The sequence below is a fragment of the Salvia hispanica genome, chromosome 1, assembly GCF_029641045.1.
Source record: "Salvia hispanica isolate PSC_SH4W2 chromosome 1, Shi_PSC_v1, whole genome shotgun sequence".
NCBI classification, from domain to species: Eukaryota; Viridiplantae; Streptophyta; class Magnoliopsida; order Lamiales; family Lamiaceae; genus Salvia; species Salvia hispanica.
This window is the reverse complement of record NC_142692.1, coordinates 12,833,600-12,853,198: the sequence shown is the minus strand read 5'-3', so window position 1 is coordinate 12,853,198 and position 19,599 is coordinate 12,833,600. Positions and strand designations below refer to the sequence as shown.

The 19,599-nt window shown below is 27.6% G+C and overlaps 2 long non-coding RNA genes across 2 annotated transcripts; one reads left to right on the top strand and one right to left on the bottom strand.

The window, feature by feature from the left end:
* The first annotated feature begins 7,271 nt into the window (after window positions 1-7,271).
* On the top strand, window positions 7,272-8,041 carry LOC125218615 (uncharacterized). Its single transcript, XR_016135032.1, has 3 exons — window positions 7,272-7,409; window positions 7,518-7,771; window positions 7,881-8,041. It is a non-coding gene; the product is annotated as an uncharacterized LOC125218615 (long non-coding RNA).
* Window positions 8,042-9,231: 1,190 nt separating this feature from the next.
* On the bottom strand, window positions 9,232-9,901 carry LOC148933279 (uncharacterized). The gene is made up of 2 exons (XR_016136273.1): window positions 9,721-9,901; window positions 9,232-9,574 (listed from the first exon to the last, which is right to left on the bottom strand). It is a non-coding gene; the product is annotated as an uncharacterized LOC148933279 (long non-coding RNA).
* Window positions 9,902-19,599: the final 9,698 nt, after the last annotated feature.

The window sequence follows — 19,599 nt, the reverse complement described above, 5'->3', positions numbered from 1 at the left end:
CAACTTTTGTGATAACAGACTTTTCATAAATATGGATTTTGAATGCATGTGATGTGGTTTTGTATTTTTTGGGAGTATCCTTCACGAAAAAATTCTTGATATAATATATTTCGCCTTCATTGATAACACGGCCTTTTCTCTCTATCATACTCTTAGGAAATGTGACATGTATTTTGACTACATGTAATAAAAACCATTTGTCAGAATATATATAATTATGCTCGTAAATGCCAAACAATTTTTATACAAATAAAATATATTATAATAATACCTCCTCATCATGCATTATACACTCAAGCGAAGAAACAACATCCTCCCTACCAGCCCAATAATTGTTATACTTATAAACACAACGCACTTTAATGAGCTGTGTGACACTTGCCCTCGTCAAATTTGCTAGCAATGTAACACCTTGCGCCATTACGAATTCACTTAGATAAACTGATCATTAAATAATAAAAAATATTATTAGATATAGCAATCGCAAAGCACAAGAAAAAAATAGAACACAAATTTTTTTTTAACCTGAAATCAGACTTAGCAATTAACAAAGCCACAAATGACCCTATTTATAGAGAAAATTTAAAGACGATTTTGAATCGAAAAATTGGCTCCAAAAAATTACACAGTGGTTATAAACCAAATCTAAACTAATACCCATAATACCTCTAGATAAACTAAAACGAAGATATCTAAATATCTAAATACTGACACAAATCGAGATATATGCATAAAATAACAAATAGAAAACACGTGTGTATACTCTAACTTTTGAATTAAATTTCATTTATTAAACATTACATGCATAAAATCACATATCAACAACAGGTGTAACACTAATAAAATATTACACATCAACTTCTAAATTTATACTCCCTTTATTAAATATATACATACGGCAGCAAAATAAAGCATAATTAAAATACATTCTGCAAAAACTGTTCATCTGTAAATACTAACCATTGTCAATCTCAAAACTGAAGTATATCAACATTTAATTGCTGTATATTCTTCAATTATAACTGTATATGTTAATATTTTTTTATTGCTTAGCTTTAATATAACATACTGAAAAAAAGAAGCAAATTAATAAAATTAATAAAATTGTAGATAAATGAAGACTCTGGAATAACTTCCCATATTAAACAAACAATGTAAATCTATATACGAATAAAATTTAATAAAAAACCTATAAATACACACAATGTAAATCTACATCGGAATAGACCTTTTAAATTTATGTCAATCATCAATAAATGAACTACAACTCACTGCAAAAGAATTCTGATTTGTATTCCTATCAATAGACATGAGAGAATTTCTGCAGATACAAATTCAGGGAGTACAATTAACATATCAATTTAGGAATAGAACTATCCCTTTGATTTTCACACAAATATCAGAAATATTAATGCAAAAAATTTAACATTTAAAATATACATATAAATTAATACATGTATACAAGCACCTCAATATTTGATCAAAAGATCAAAACTTTAAAAATTTGTCAAACAAAAATAAACACAATGATAAAACAATAATAATACAGTCTGTTTAAAAACACAACATTCAAGACATACAAACAAACCACTCACCACTAACTCAATAATCGTTCTAATTACATGAGAAACATAACAAATACAACAATTAAACTAAAGATATAATCAATGTACAATAAATACGTACGCCATAAAGTTTATTATTAGTTGAAAACAGAAAAATAATGATTGCAGTGTGAATATATCAATAAAACAAAAGAATAACTACACTACATTTGACAAAACAAAACCTGCTCTGAATCAAACAATAAATTTATTTCCACCAAACAAACATTTATATACAACATCTCCAAATGTAGAACAAAATTTATTTTCGGATACAACTTAGACAAACATATACTCCATGAACAATTAAAAACTCAAACAGCAAATACCAACGTTAATTTTTTTAACAATAACTGGAATTTATAGCTAAAATAAATCTATATCAAATGATTTTTCTTGGAAGTGACATTGTTTGAGCATACTTCGTGCAAAATAAAAACTTGAAATGTATTGGGTAATTGGATAATTGGATAACCAAAAATACTACTCCTATAATATGTCCACAGAACAATGCTATTGGAAAAAAAAACTTATATATAATTACTTAAAAAAACTTATATATAATTACTTAAAAAAACTTATATATAATTACTTTTAAAGATATGTCAATCAACAATAAATGCAATACAACTCAACGCAACTCAATCCTGATTTCTATCAATGGCCAATAGACAATTTCTGCAAAATTACAAATTACAGAGAATAGAATTATCATACTTTCACTATAAATTAATGAGCCGAATTATCGTATCGATTTTCACAAACAACAAATCTATGTGACCAAATTTTGTACAACCAAAACCTAGTCTACTTGACAAAAATAATTTTATTCAAAATTCACTCTATAATTTAAACCCTAAATACAAATTAGTACAATTTAAACCTACACTCACAGTTTAACTTTTAATTTAGGGAAATTGGTCTCTAAAACCATGAACTTTGCCTAAAATTTGGTATTTTCCATGAACTTTAAAATTGGTATATAATATCACAAACTTTGCATTTTGTTTGGTATTTTCCGAACTCACTCAAATAAGATATTTTCATCAAAATCTTATTTAACATAGGCAACCGTGATATGTTTTATAATATTTGAAACCACTTTTTAAGTTCATAACATGTAGCATAAAAAGTCACGTTGAAAACCACGTTGATTTAATTGTGTCAAGTATGATAAAAGCCTCGTAAGTTAGTCAAATATAGTAATAAACATGCCGTGGGAAATACCAAACAAAATGCAAAGTTTGTGATATTATATATCAATTTCAAAGTTCATGGGAAATACCAAATTTTAGGCAAAGTTCATGGTTTTAGAGACCAATTTCCCTTTAATTTATGTCAATCAACAATAAATGCACAACAAATCACTGAAAATGATTTATGCTATGTATCGATTGCCAATTTCTGCAGAGAAATATCTATCACAACGTAGAATTATAATCGCCAATTTACAATTTCCACACAAATATTACGACATTAACAACCAAAACTCAACAATTACCTTAAATACATGAGTAAACTTTAAAGGATTACAACAGAAATATGAAAAAATGATGGTAAATCGTTTACTCTATAAATTATATATTTCATATACAACAACTATTTTATTTATTATCATGATTATCGCCAACAGAATTTCAATATTTATTCATGTTACATAAATATATAACAATCTCTAGAACAATTTATTCTAAAATAAAGACGAAAAATACAGATTACTATTTAAACATATACATACAAACAATTTAAACATATACCCACAATGTAACTCTTAATTTATGTCAATCAGCAATAAATACACAACAAATCAATGCAATCTAACTTTTAATTTATATCAATCGGCAATAAATGCACAACAAATCACTGCAAATTATTTCTGTTTTGTATCAAATCGCAATATCAAAATTTCTGCTGATTCCTGCTGCACAGCAAAATAATCATTATCAATTTGTAATCTACACAAAAACAATACACCATCAGCTAGCTAATCAAAATTTTAAAATATACATATAAATTAATAAATATATGCACATATCTCAACATTCATGTAAAATATAAATACCGAAGAAGTTGATATCGTGTACATCATACAAATTCAACAACACTCACAAGTTAAAATAACACATCTCTATATTTATCTTTTAATAAAATAACAAAACATACACGACCTTGAAAACAACAATCAATAAACAAATCAGGTTGAGTGGATATTTATGACTGAAAAATACATTCACCAAGACTATAAGCTTAACTATTACTATATATCTAAATAAAAACTTGAAATGGATTAGGTAATTCGATAATTGGATAATAAAAAATACAACTCCTATAATATGTCCACAGAATAGTACTATTGTTAAACCTCAATCGAAGTGGCATAATTTGAACCTCAATCAAACATACAATTACAAAAAAAAAATTATATATATTTACTTAAAAATGACTAATACAAATTAACACTACTTCCAAAACAAACTATAAAAACAAAACATGTAAACCTAAATGTGAATCAGAAATAAATGCTCCTGATTTCTATCAATGGTCAATACACAATTTCTGCAAAATTACAAATTACAGAGAATGGAATTATCATCTACTTCTATGGTAAATTTGAATTTAATAATACTCTACAACAATTTATTCCAAATTGAAAACAAAATATAGAAATTACAATTTACACATATGGATACAAACAATGTAAACCTATACTCACAATCTAACTTTTAATTTAGATCAATCGGCAATAAATGCACAACAAATCACTGCAAATTATTTCTGTTTTGTATCAATTCGCAATATCAAATTTCATTAGATTCTTTTTACACAGTAACATAATCATTATCAATTTGTAATCTACACAAAAATAATACACCATCAGCAAACTAATCATAACTTTTACCTATACATATAAATTAATAAATACATGCACGCATCTCAACATTCAAATAAAAACAGATACCGAAGAACTTAATATCGTGTACATCATACACATTCTACAACGCTCAAAAGTTAAAATAACACATCTATATATTTATCTATAATGAATAAAATAACAAAAAAAAACACGACCTTGAAAACAACAATCAATACATAAATCAAGTTGAGTGGATGTTTATCTCTGAAAAAAACATTTACCAAGACCATATGTTTAATTATTAGTATATCAATAAACCTAGAACCCTTTTTATATCAATAATTAAACTTACAACCTTATTTATATCAATAATTAAAATTAAAAAAGTAAATCTTACTGTATGTATATTGTAACTCAACTGAATTTATAGTAATATTAATTAATTAATAATAAACCTTAGAGAAGATACCTAAAATAACAAATTAAAACACGTGTAACACTATAATACTCCAATATAATAATCCAAGTTAGTATTATGCATCATGTTAAACTAAATATTATGCATCATGTTAAACTAAATATTATGCATCATGTTAAACTAAATACATAGTACTGCGGAAAAATAAAAAGTAAATACTAACTCTTACAAAATTTACCACTTTTAGTATTAATACTAACTCTTGCATGTACTCATAAACAAAATGATCTCCATACTTATATTCAGAGACACATAGAATATTTACAATTTATATTTCACCATACCACAAAAATCTCAATAATATACATAGCTAAACAAAATAACAAAACAACAACAAAAAAAATTATTCTTACATGCCGTGTTAATTTTACATACATACCTGAAATATTAATGGTTTCGCACAATTTGTCAGTTACCAACTTGATAGATTTCTAGATTTTCTTCATTTCCGAGCTGAGTTTTCTACACCTTGAAAACTTCAACTAATATACAATATATTTATTCATTGGGAAATACAAACTTTTACTTAAGTGGTGTTCCTACAACGCAATATACTATTAACTTCTAATTGATTTTATACCACAGTAGAAAACATGCTATTTAAAATAAAATTTAAACATATAGATACGCACAATGTAAACCTATACTCACATTAAACCTATACTCACAATCTAACTCTTGCATGTACTCATAAACTAAATATTCCATTTCAGGTAAATGTTGCCTCCAAAATGAAAATGGTAGTTCCTCTAAATTAGTGAATAGACACATCTAGCAAAAAATCCATAGCATTAGACAGCTGACAAAAAAAAGCTAATCCCCAACTAACAGAAACAAAAACATCTACGGCCTGGCTTTGATTTAGATGTGTGTGTGTTTTTTTAAATTCTATTAAAGAATTGTCATAGTATGATTTTTTTCCTTGACTTGAACAATGAAAAGTAATGCAATATGATCAGATTTTTTATGTGCATAATATTATCATATTATGATATCAATATACGTATGTGTATATATATATATATTGTAGTAATATATGACAATCCAATTAACCCAATGAAACAAACACATAAATCTTGAAAAAGAAATTAAACAAATGAAAATAATTATATTTATTGAAATCCTAAACTTAAATCATAGAAAAGAACATGAAAATATTATTTATTGAAACCACAAACTGAAATATTGGAAATATATTTTGATTAAAAGAAATTTAAAACTTGAAACCAATAGCATTAATTCATAGTTGTCATTATATTGTTCTCTTCTACTAATAGCATTAATTCATAGTTGTCAAGTTTGTGTGTGTGTGTGTGTTTTTTTAAATTCTATTAAAGAATTGTCATAGTATGATTTTTTTCCTTGACTTGAACAATGAAAAGTAATGCAATATGATCAGATTTTTTATGTGCATAATATTATCATATTATGATATCAATATACGTATGTGTATATATATATATTGTAGTAATATATGGCAATCCAATTAACCCAATGAAACAAACACATAAATCTTGAAAAAGAAATTAAACAAATGAAAATAATTATATTTATTGAAATCCTAAACTTAAATCATAGAAAAGAACATGAAAATATTATTTATTGAAACCACAAACTGAAATCTTGGAAATATATTTTGATTAAAAGAAATTTTAAACTTGAAACCAATAGCATTAATTCATAGTTGTCATTATATTGTTCTCTTCCACCAATAGCATTAATTCATAGTTGTCATTATATTTTCCCATAAAATATTATTGGGAAAGAATATAAAACAGCATGCGAATTAACAGATAAATTCGCTGAAACATAAAAAAAAAATCAAAGTATTAAACGCAAAATTATACTCAACATATTTACACATTCATATAATCATATTATTAATTAGTTACGTATTTATCTACTTAAAATATAATACTCCCTCCGTCCACGAAAATTTGTCCCAGTTTTCCATTTCCGTCCGTCCCCCAAAATTTGTCCCATTTCACTTTTACCATTTTTGGTAGTGGACCCCATACTCCACTAACTCATTCTTACTCACATTTTATTATAAAACTAATACTTTAAAAGTAGGACCCACATCCCACCAACTTTTTCAACTCACTTTCCATTACATTTCTTAAAACCCGTGCCCGGTCAAACCGGGACGAATTTTCATGGACGGAGGGAGTATTATTTAATTCTTCAATTATAAATAAAAATTGAATACATATCCTGAGTTCAAAATATTAAAACCCTACTCACCTACCATTCAATAAAAGCAACAACATTTCCTCATCTACCAGTCAACCACAATTACTCCTGTAAATTTTCTCTCATATTTAAAACCATATCCGTCTTCCATATTTCTCTCTGTAAAGATCAAAGATTCAATTTGCTAAAAAAAATGGCTATGCAACTAAATGAAAGAACCCCACAAAAAAACAAAACAAAGTTTGGCACGGTGATTTCATCAGATCAACAATCACAAATGGTACGTACTGAAACTCATTTATTAAATTTAGTTTTTTGGTTTTGCAATACATTGCCTGTATCATCTAAATTCACAAAACTATAAAATTCATATTAATTAATACAACAGGTCTTTGAAGACATACTTCAAGCAGAATTTCAAGGCGAGTTAGGCCCAACTTGCCAACTTGAAAACAATCAAAAAATCTGGACAGTAGAAGTCAAACTACTTGCCGACGGATTAAAGTGCTTCGATGATGGATGGCAGAAATTTCAAACAGATAACAACATTAAAGTCGGAGATGTGGTGTTTTTTCATCTGGTTTCATCCAATTCTTTCCACGTGGATATATATGATGGTGTTACGCAATGTTTAAAAATGAGGTAACGTAATAAATAGTATAGTACATAATTAATGAATTAATTCAATTCAATACACGATATTACATTGCTAGATAAATAAATAATACAATCTTGCAATATATCTTTGCAGTGATGACGAATGACAAATGCAGTATTTTGAAGAATTGCTGAGCAGATAAGTAAATCTTAGAAACTATCATCTGTGAAACAAACAATATGTATTTTTAACTGATTATGTTTTGAATACTCTATCATTTGGAGCGGTATCAAATATGAACTTTGTTAATTCTATTCTGAATTATATTTATGATGCAATTATCGATTACATTATATTTATGAATATTGAAATCAAATATGTACTCATCAATATGAATTAATATCTGTTTTGTATTATGTTCATGACACTATTATAGAAAAAATGATATTCATTACAAATATTAACATATATTAAATTAAATTTTGATTAATTAACAATTTATGAGAGAATGTTGAGATTCATGTATGTATGTAATAATTTACATGTATAGATTAATATTGTATTTTACTTGCTCGTATCTTACTATTTGTATGAATTGATTCATAGTAGTACTTGTTCAGATTATATTACTCTAGAATTTATGATATAAAAATATTTAGATATATGTGTGTATGTAATTGTTAAATTTATATTGCAAGTAGATCTATCCTTTTATACTCACTACTATAAAAAGTTTACTTTATAAACTATATATTCCATTTCATATACAAACTATATATACTCCATTTCATAACATTATGTATCAATGAATTGAGAGAAATTTTTGCTTGAAAACAACATAGGAATTGATAGCAAAACAAAATTTCATCTAAAACAATAGTAGTAATATATATGCGAATGAAGACCAACTTTCCATAAAACGTTCAATACTGCCAAATATGCAAACATAATATTATAAAAGCTTTACTTTACAAACTATATATTCCATTTCATATACAAAAAATATTTCATATACAAACTATATACTCCATTTCATATACAAAAAATATTTCATATACAAACTATATACAAAGGTAGCTCTACTGTTAACAAAATTTCATCCCTAGATGAATTATCACCCCTACAAAACATAGAATATCAACTTTGTATTTCCACGGTTTACACTAACAACGTATGAAGTAACTAAAACAATTGAAAGATCCAGCAATGCAACACCAACAACAAAAAAGAAGAAAAATGTTACATCAGCAGAATACAAAGTAGCACAAAAAACTTCTTATGACAAATATCTTTGACATTGCGTATGAATGACTGTACAACTTTACTCTATCGAACTTGCTATTGATTATTATAACTATATTATAATGACATCATATTTTAGTAACTGTATTTTATAATAATTTAAATCATAGCTTACAAACTATTGTACATACATATATATTATTTTAAAATCAATCATGACTCTGTCACCGATTGACACTCTTTCAAACAAATAATAACAAACTTCAAAATATATTTTCTTACATCATCCAACTAATACATGATATAATAATTCCAATTCCAATCTATATAAATACAAAGATACCAAGAGTATCAAAAAAATACGGTGTTATAATCCAATGTTTGGATTTACATCAATGGGAGGCAAGATTTTGTAAATACATGCTTAGATTTACATCAATATGACGTTATATTAATACTCCCCCCGTCCGCAAATAGGATTCCCAACACATTTCGGAACGGGATTTAATAGGGAGTAAAAATCTTAATAATGCGAGATGCACTCCCACGCATAATTACATTAAATAACACCGCAATATTATGTGACCTTGTCTACCAACTTCGACCTACAAAAACAATCCACTTTTCATCATCCTCATGAAATATACAAAAAAATTTTAAAAATACACACCACATACATAATAAGGCTAAGACACCACCTCCAACTCCACTTCCAAAACTAAAATGAAGCCTAAATTAATTTTAAAAATACCTAAAATTTCCAATGCCGCACATTCCGAAAAGTGAATGTTTCTCATCTGAAATTTCATCCTTCTGATACCTAACAATACGTGCGTATCATCTCCATCTAACATTGAACCATAAAAAGTTTGAAGCAAATAAAAAATATTGTTACTATAAGTAGGTTCAATATTTATTACAATAGAAAAAGAAAGACAACACTAAAGAAATTGTATTTTTTGGTGTCCTCACCACAAACGCATGGCTCATTAAATAAGCAGCCTTCTCAAAAAATTTAACAATTTTTCATTTAATTTATGTATTCCAAAAAACGTCAGTAATCTCATTATTTAGCCTTTTGAAAAACCATGAACAAACCTGCCAAGATTCCTCACCATAATTCAAACTGAAAAAGCTGAAAATATTCCTCAGCACATGAAATGCCATCATTATGCATGTGAAAATTTAATTTATAATTTTCTCCACAAAAATTAGTTATTCATTAAAGATTATTATTCTAAATATTTTTTTACAACATTGGAATTCAAAGTAAGATACGATTACATCCAAATGGAATAAAGTGCTTGGATGAACAATGGAAACAATTCCACAACGATCACAAATTAAACTATGCAGATTTCTTGACTTTTAATTTGATCGCAAGCAATCAATTCTTTGCAAGAATATTTGATGAATAAGAATGTGCCAAACTATACCAACAATCACATATTGATGATAACAACTACTGTTTAAAATAATCAAGAAAAATATACAAATATCTTGAAAAATAACTATGTATTCTATTAACCAATAAACCATAATAGATTACCACTAATAACACATAATAGATTACAAAATACCTACATCATTCTGCAATACTCCTGCAACATTAATTATAAACACATAACAAAAACAATATTTACAAAACAATAAAGAATATGACGGAACCATCACATCAACAAATAACATTATTGACAATCACATCCAATCCATCTGCATCACCGTTTCAAAAAACCAGCTTTTTTCATATCTAAAATCAATTGATTAAAGAATCAACCAAAAATTGATATTTGGTAGGCAAGAATACAACTTTTTTTCATAACAATCAATGCATACAAAAATCTACAAAAATATACATATATTACTCTAAAATAAAACAACTGCACCACATTGAAAACATAACAAAATATAAACAATAAGTCTATGCAACCAAATTTTGTACAACCAAAAATTGGTTTATTTGGGAGAAAAAGTAATGTATATATACATTTAATTAAAAAGTATAGACATACATATAGTATAGGGAACGTGCAAAATATTACGGTATTTGTGTATAATTTTTAATTTTTTTTTGAACCATAAAATGTAATTAATGCATACTTTAATTCAAATTTAAAAAATAATAGAGAAATAATTCAAATATAAAAATAAAAAATTGAAAATGAGGCCAAAGACTAATAAATTGTTTTTAATTTGTTAACTAACTATATTTATTATTTTAATATTTAATTAACACATCAAAATAGCTAATATAATCTATCAACAAATTTTAATGACAAATATTCGAATCATTATTAGACAACTACCGATTGACAATTCCAATTTTTACATCGAAACTACCAACATCAAATACCCATTACTGCAAAGAATATCAGTTTTGCATTAATTGGCAATATCAACTTTTCTGCACAAAGATAATTATTACAAATTTAACATATACATATAAACTAATGTATACATACACACATAACAAATCTTGAACAACATGTCAATCAACAATAAATGAATCCACCTCAAAAACAATGATTTAGATAATCTATGCAAAATCTTGACAATATCAACTTTCTAAGCAAAGCTAATTATTACAAATTTAACAAATACATATATCAACTTTCTGAGCAAAGCTAACTATTACAAATTTAACCAATACTTATTGATAAACTAATGAATGCATATACACATCTAACATTCTATCATAAATTTTAAATTAAGCAAAATCTTGGACAACACGTCAATCAACAACAAATGAAACCACGTGATTTAGATTATCTATGAACTAATACTGCAATAAATAGTCAAACTTACTGTATTATAAATCTTGACGTATTATAAATCTCGACGAAGCAGTATAATCAATCAAAGAAATATCGCAAATCAGAATAAAATACTACTATATACTAACCGTATGCATTAGCAAACCCTATGGATATAGACATACACCATGATATGATTACGACTATGAAAAGTAGGTACTACACCCTACACCCATGCAACACTAAACCCTAGAGTTCTGAATGTATTAAGAGACAAAAAATATAATTCGCACATGTCAATGTTCACTGCATACATACAAACTTGAATAACACGTCGATCAACGATAAATGAAATACATCAACAACTAATTAACAATTATTAAAATTAAATAAATGAACTTCCAAAAACAAACAACACACATGTAATTCCATCTACTATCGGGGAAATTAAACTCTAACACATAAAAATACATCTAACTAATTAACATAAAACACTATGAAAACATCGACACGAAAACCTAATAAAAATATTAGGTTTTAATAACATATTTTATGCATAAAATTAAATAAAAATATTAATTAATGTATATTTTATAAATATAAATTATATAACAAATTTTAATAACATATTAATTATAAATATTAGTTAATGTATATTTTATGCATAAAATTAAATAAAAATAATAATGTATAAAACTGTACACCACATTAGCTAATTAGGTGCTAGACCCTACCCCTATAGATTACTAAACCCTTAGGGGAAGGATTTAACTTCGATCAATTAGTTAACACTATCATAAGGTTATAATTCAAAACAATAAGGTACAACAACAAAAATTACAAAAATCCAACATAACTTATCATTCCCAAATAACACGATAACTAATTTCATTACATAAATAAGCTCAAAAAACCATACAGTTTTGTGGGAATTTCAATTTAATACATACAATCACCTCTAAATGATCAACATTAAACACTATAAAAATATCGACGAAAAAACATAATAACTACAATCAAAATAAAGTCTGATAACATTTGAATTATAAGTATTAGTTAATGTAATATTATATCCATAAAATTACATAAAAAAAATAATGTATAAAACTATAAACAAAATTCGCTAATTAGGTGATAGACCCTAGCCCTATGGATTACTAAACCCTTAGGGGAAGGATTTAACTCCGATCAATTAGTAAACACTAACATAAGATTATAACTCACAACAATGAGTGGATGCTACACACTACAATCCAAGACTACAAAACCCCACAGTTTTGTATGTATTAACAAACATAAATATGGATAACAATTTCTATGTTACTCGAATAATATTATTTGAACATCCACTGATTATTCACAAACACAAATATGGATAACAATTTCTATGTTACTCGAATAATATTATTTGAACATCCACTGATTATTCAACATTCCAAGTATTATCCAAAATACTTTATTACACAAAGACACAGATACTAATCACTCAATACTAAACCCTAAAATAATCTGCATGACAAAAACAATGTTATTTTAATATCTGAACATCAATCAACTGTCAAAAACATCTTCCAAACTCAAACTACGTTTTTGAAATATTCAACCATCTCCATCAACCATCACCATCTTCAACCATTTCCACCTTCACTCTCCAAACTGTCTCTCCATCAAAATCGTTCTCAGTTCTTCATACAAAAACCAGACTGAAAAATAGCGAACCCCCTATTTTCAAACTTGAAGACGATTACTGCAGAAGAAGTGAAGATATTGTTACAACAATAAAATAAAAATTTTAAAAAAAACGAAGAGGAAACAATAATAAAATACAAACAATGGAACAACAAAGATCTCAACTTTATAATCTGCAAAATAAAATATCATCAGCGTAAAATGAACTAATCAAAATACTAAAACACAAACGATGAAACAACAAAGATTTCACCTTTACAATCTGCAAAATAAGACACCATCAGAAAATAACAAACTAATGAAAAAAAATAAAAACGAATCGATACTAAAACAGAAACAATGAAACAACAATGATTTCACCTTTATAATCTGCAAAACAAAAAACCAACAAAAAACCATCAGCGTTTAAGGAAGCATTAAAACAAAATAAGAAAACAATAAAACAAAAACGTGAAAACACACAAACATTACCTTTGCTATCTGCAACAAAAGAAATACTTAAACAAACAGCGTTATTCAGATTAAAAGAAAATATGAATCATAAAAGACACATAAAAGCAACACTAAGGGAATAGAGAGAGAAATAAAAACCTGCAGCAAGAGTATTGTTAGCAATGACAACTGATATTTATAGAGAATTTCTATTATGAATGGGGGAAAACCCTCTCTTTTTTTGGGGGGGAAAACCCTCTCTTTTTTTGGGGGAAAAACCCACCCTTTTTTTTTTAGGGAAAAAAACTCAATTTCAAAGTGTAAAAAAATTATATTAAAAATCAGTAAAATGGTTTTGACCATAGGGTTTAATCAGTAAAATGGTTTTGACCATAGAGTTTAATGCAAAAAGTGTGTGCTTTCAATTAAACTATTGGTTAATACATGGGAGTGGGTGTGGGCGGTTGGCATTACTAAATTTCCCCCCAAATAGCAAATTTGAAAAAAGGGGGGAATTCCCTTTGATTTCCCCCCAAAACCAACCGAGCTTTTATTGATAGTATAGATAATACTACCATCTCGTGTACATGCAAGTTGTTTGATTTATTAGGGTAGTTATGTTGTCATGCATTAACGGTAATGAATAATCATCTCAATGTGACTACTATTCCTGTGCAATACATATTGAAGAGGTGGACGAAAAGTGCAAGACTAAAAGTGCAAAATGATGACAGTGGTTCATGCTCCTTAGATTTGACGTCGACAAGAACTTATCACCTAAAGGAGTTGATGCGTCAATCTTTTGATGTCATGAGCTTAAGTGTTCATGACGTTGAAACCGTCAAAATTGCAAAAAAGAGACTCCAAGAGCTTGATGTTGAGATCAGGAATTATGTCTCATCAAGTGATAACAACACCATGAGAACTGAGGATAATGATGTTCCTCAAGTTAGTCCAACACAGATTCTTGACCCTCTTAAGAAAAAGTCGAAGGGAATGACAAATTCTAGAATGGAGAGCGCCATAGAGAAGCGAAAGAAGGGCAAATCATTGAAAGGTAAAGGACCTTTGCAACAATTTCATGGTGTAAATCCTACAAACCATCCACCCGTGTGGAATAGGAATTTTACCATGAATCCAAGCCACCAATATACGGTATGTTCGTGGTTTATGCTTGTCAACTTAATATGTATATGTATGCATCACATTTTTATTGATTTGTTGTCATATAATTTCATAGGGTACACCATTTTATATGACCTCAATTCAACCTGGTTATGCCCAACCTATCTCCTTTACTTCATTAATGACTCAGGTATAGTTTTGTGTTTATAGGTTGATATATTCTATATATTTTAGTTTGTCTTTTTATATACCTTCTTTTCTTTTTTTGGTTTTATAGGACTATCAAAGTGTGGCAAGTGTACCTGAAAATACGTTTCCGAGTGATTGCCCGTCATGATTTTCTCAAGTCAGAAAAGTGATTTGAATTGGAGAAATTTGAGTTGGATCATGTTGCTATAATATTTAGAATGCACTTTGGAAGAGAGTATTGTGATCATTTTAAGTTTGAACTAGTTTTTGTTTCTTTTATTTACGAAAAAGAAATTGTAGTAACTATCGAATAATTTTGATAGGATTAAACTTTTTGATTGGTGGTCACTTTGCCTATGGTTGTTTCTCTAAAATTCAATTTCTATTACCATGACAATAATTTACTGTATTTTGTTTTATATTTTTTATGGTCTATTGATGAAAAATTAATATAGTAATTAACTATTTTTTTACCATCTTGATATTATTAGCTACCAGCATTATAGTTTAATATAGCATAAGAACATTATATAATAGTGATTAATATACACAAGTAATATAAATTACTATTAAGCTATATAATCATAATTTATTGTGTTCAATGCCATTAATAAAAAAGAAGGTTTAACATGGAATGTGATTATACTCTATTATGTTTTTATATTGAGTATATATTATACGTAAATAATGAAATAGTTAGTTTATAATTTTAGCAATAATTTTTCTGTTATGTAAAAGATATAGTGGGACTGTGGCAGATTTAAATATTATGCATAGGGGATGTATTCAGGTCAGAACGCTAAGTATAAGTAAAACTCAAAACACTTGCAGTCCATTGGATCTTATGATCTAACGGTTAGATTAATGCCACGTGTCATCTAATGATGTAGAATTTTAGACTAATAATGTAGCTCGGATAATAATGTAGCATTTTAGTTTAATAATGTACAGTTTTAGTCTTACAATGTACATTTCTAGTCTAATAATGTACCTCGGCTAATAATGTAGATTTTTAGTATGATAATGTAACTAATCACAACCATCCAATCTAATGATCCAAGGGCTGTGATTAGTGCTGTGTTTTACACTAAGATGTTGTAAGGATCCTAACACACCCCTTATGCATAGTGTATATATGGTTACGTATGGTAATTATGGGATAATTTATAATTTCCATAATAGAAATTTTGTTATATGACAGTGTGAATACGTAATATCCCAGCTGGAAATTGAGACCTCTAAATTTCCATGTATCAATGTATTAGTGGTAGGACACACCACATAATATTTCCACCTTGGTATGTCAAGTCCATGGAATTTTTTCTCATTACATTCAGCAATCAAACACGGAAAAGGAAACAAAAGCCAAAATTAACTTGGTCTACTTTACTAACTAACTTAAGTAACCCCAAAATTGAAAAAGTAGAATAAAATGCAAGTACTTAAGGTGAAAAGCATATTTTAGATTTCACAATATTTTAGATTTAACAAACAAACAAGTATAGTTAACAATTTAAAATCCCTTCTTCGGCTCCAAATTAATAAACAAAACAATTAATGAAACTCCATTAACTTCCATTCTTAAAACATCGACTACAAAACAATTAATGAAACTTATGTGTGTGACGTATAAAACGAGTTAGAAAACACTTGTTGTAAGATCAAGATCCAACAACTGAAAACACACCTAACAAGCATAAAATTCCTAAGTCTTGCATATCTCACTCTAAATAACAAGTGTATAATTCCTAACTGACATATTTTCCTTTTAAAATGTCTTATTCTAAATGACACATTTTTTAACATAGAATCTTCATCCTGTCTATTTTATTTTCTGTACTTTATTACTTATAAAACAACACTACATAAAATCTTAAATTGAATAAAAATACTCCACTTAAAACGAACCGGAGGCATTATACATTAAAATGTGACGGATGGATTATATTAAATCAGCTTGACAGCCCATGCGCGGTACAGCTGCAACGGGCTGACAGTAAACCGTTTGGCCCAACATTAATAGTTCAGTCCCGATAACAAAAAATCTTAGTATAGCACAATCAATTAAATTAACATATGGTAAATATTACTCTAAAATTACATATATTAAACGTTACGGTTGATTATAAATGTAATTTACCATAAGTTTAAGTTTAGGAATTATACAATTATTCTCCACAGTAAAGCCATAGAACAAAATTCATTTGATATACTATTAAAGAAATTTGGCTTGTCAAATTCTTCTTAAGCAACCATATTCAGTATTGTTGTCAATTCAGATATACGCATGCGGCATGTTTTATCCTTTAGTCAAGCATGTAAGTTGTAAGGCCATTCACAATGGCTACTTCCATCATACTTCTAGCCATATTTATTTTATCATTCTCTTTCATTTCTGCGTTATACCACGACTCCTACATTAGGTTATACATTTCCCCGTATCTTACCCATTTAATTTTATAAAAGTAACAAAAAAAAAATCTTACCCATTCAATTTTATTTTTAAATATCAATTAATTTTCATTTTTTTTACTACCAAAGTATTTTATAAAATGTACTACTACTACTACTATACGAAAGATAGCATACAAATATGTTTGCTCCCTGCTTTTGAATTGAATGGATCTCTTTGCGGCTGGAATCGGGGCCCAAAATACGTCAGAAATTTCTGGGCTCATCAATTTCAAAGCCTAGTCCAATACAATTTAGGGCCTTTTAATCAAAGTGAAAAATTATAATGCGACCTGAAATATCAAAACTGAGCTATCTGTATCATTTTCCTATGATTTGGACTTTCTTAGTATAAATACAATACTATTCATCTAGAGTTTTAAACGTGACAATATTATTCGAATTTTTCGTGTCATATTTAGATTTTAAATCGTGTATTTGGACAAATGTGTATGGAATATTTGGGTGGTTATATTCCCCATCGCATCTGAAGTCAAATTAAGACTAGAAAGTTAATGTCTTGGTTACCTACCATTTTTATATCTATTTTGACCCTTCTACAAACGAGACAGGTGACTTGGTCTACTTACATTTATCATAGTAATTCTAAACTAAAAAAACTAGTTTCTAGGAAAATACTAGTTCTTGAGCTTCACCAACTATTACGTTGGTTGTTAGGTACTGCTAGGGCTGGGGAAAAATACCGAAAAAATGATATATCGCTCGTATCGTATTAAAAAATATCGAAAATTTATCGAATTTTCGATACGATACGATATTGTATCGTAAGTTTTCGATACGATAACGATATGAATTTCCTTATATCGCGATATATCGTTTTATATCGAAAATACGATATATATCGAAAATTTTCGATATATCGATATTTTCGATATATATCGATATTTTATTTTCGATATATATCGATATATATCGAAATTTTCGATATATATTCCGATATTTAACCATATATCGAATTTCGGTACAATATATCGAAATATCGATACGATAACGATATGAAATTTTTTTATATCGAAAGTTCGATATATCGAATTTCGATATATCGAAACTTTCGATACGGTAACGATATGGAATTCTTTCATATCGATATTTTCGATACGATACACGATACAACGTTTTCGATACGATATATCGTATCGACCCACCCCTAGGTACTGCTCCCCGTCCCGCTTTAGCATTCTCAGTCACCTTTGTGCACTTGTTTTATAAAAATAATACTACATTCGTTTAATAAAAATATGTCCACTTTTCATTTTCGTCCGTCCCATAAAAATATGTGTATTCCATTTTTAGAAAGTTATATCAATTTAATAATATAAGTCCTATTATCTACTAATACTACTTTAGCTACCATTCTCTTCCTCTGTATAACATATATAGCATTAATATTAGGAATTGGACCATTGATTCATGAATCTAGGAAAAACATTAACCTACAATAGTTCGTCACTGTTTAATCACTTCAAGCCTATTTATGACAGCTTGAACTACTTGGTGAATTTTAAAATTTTCATTTATTACATCGTTTACAATGTTTGATACTATTATAGTTAAAAATTAAAATACTAATATTGTACTTATTACTATATAGCATTAATATTAGGAGTTGGCCCATTGATTCATGAATCTAGGAAAAACATTAACCTTCAATAGTTCGGCATTGTTTAATCACTTCAAGCCTTATTTATGAAAGCTCGAACCACTTGGTGAATTTTAAAATTTCATTTATTACATCGTTTACAATATTTGATACTATTATAGTTAAAAATTAAAATACTAATATTGTACTTATTATATATATAGCATTAATATTAGGAGTTGGACCATTGATTCATAAATCTAGTAACAACATTAACCTTCAATAGTTCGGCAATGTTTAATCACTTCAAGCCTTATTTATGATAGCTCGAACTACATGGTGAATTTTAAAATTTCATTTATCACATCGTTTACAATGTTTGATACTATTA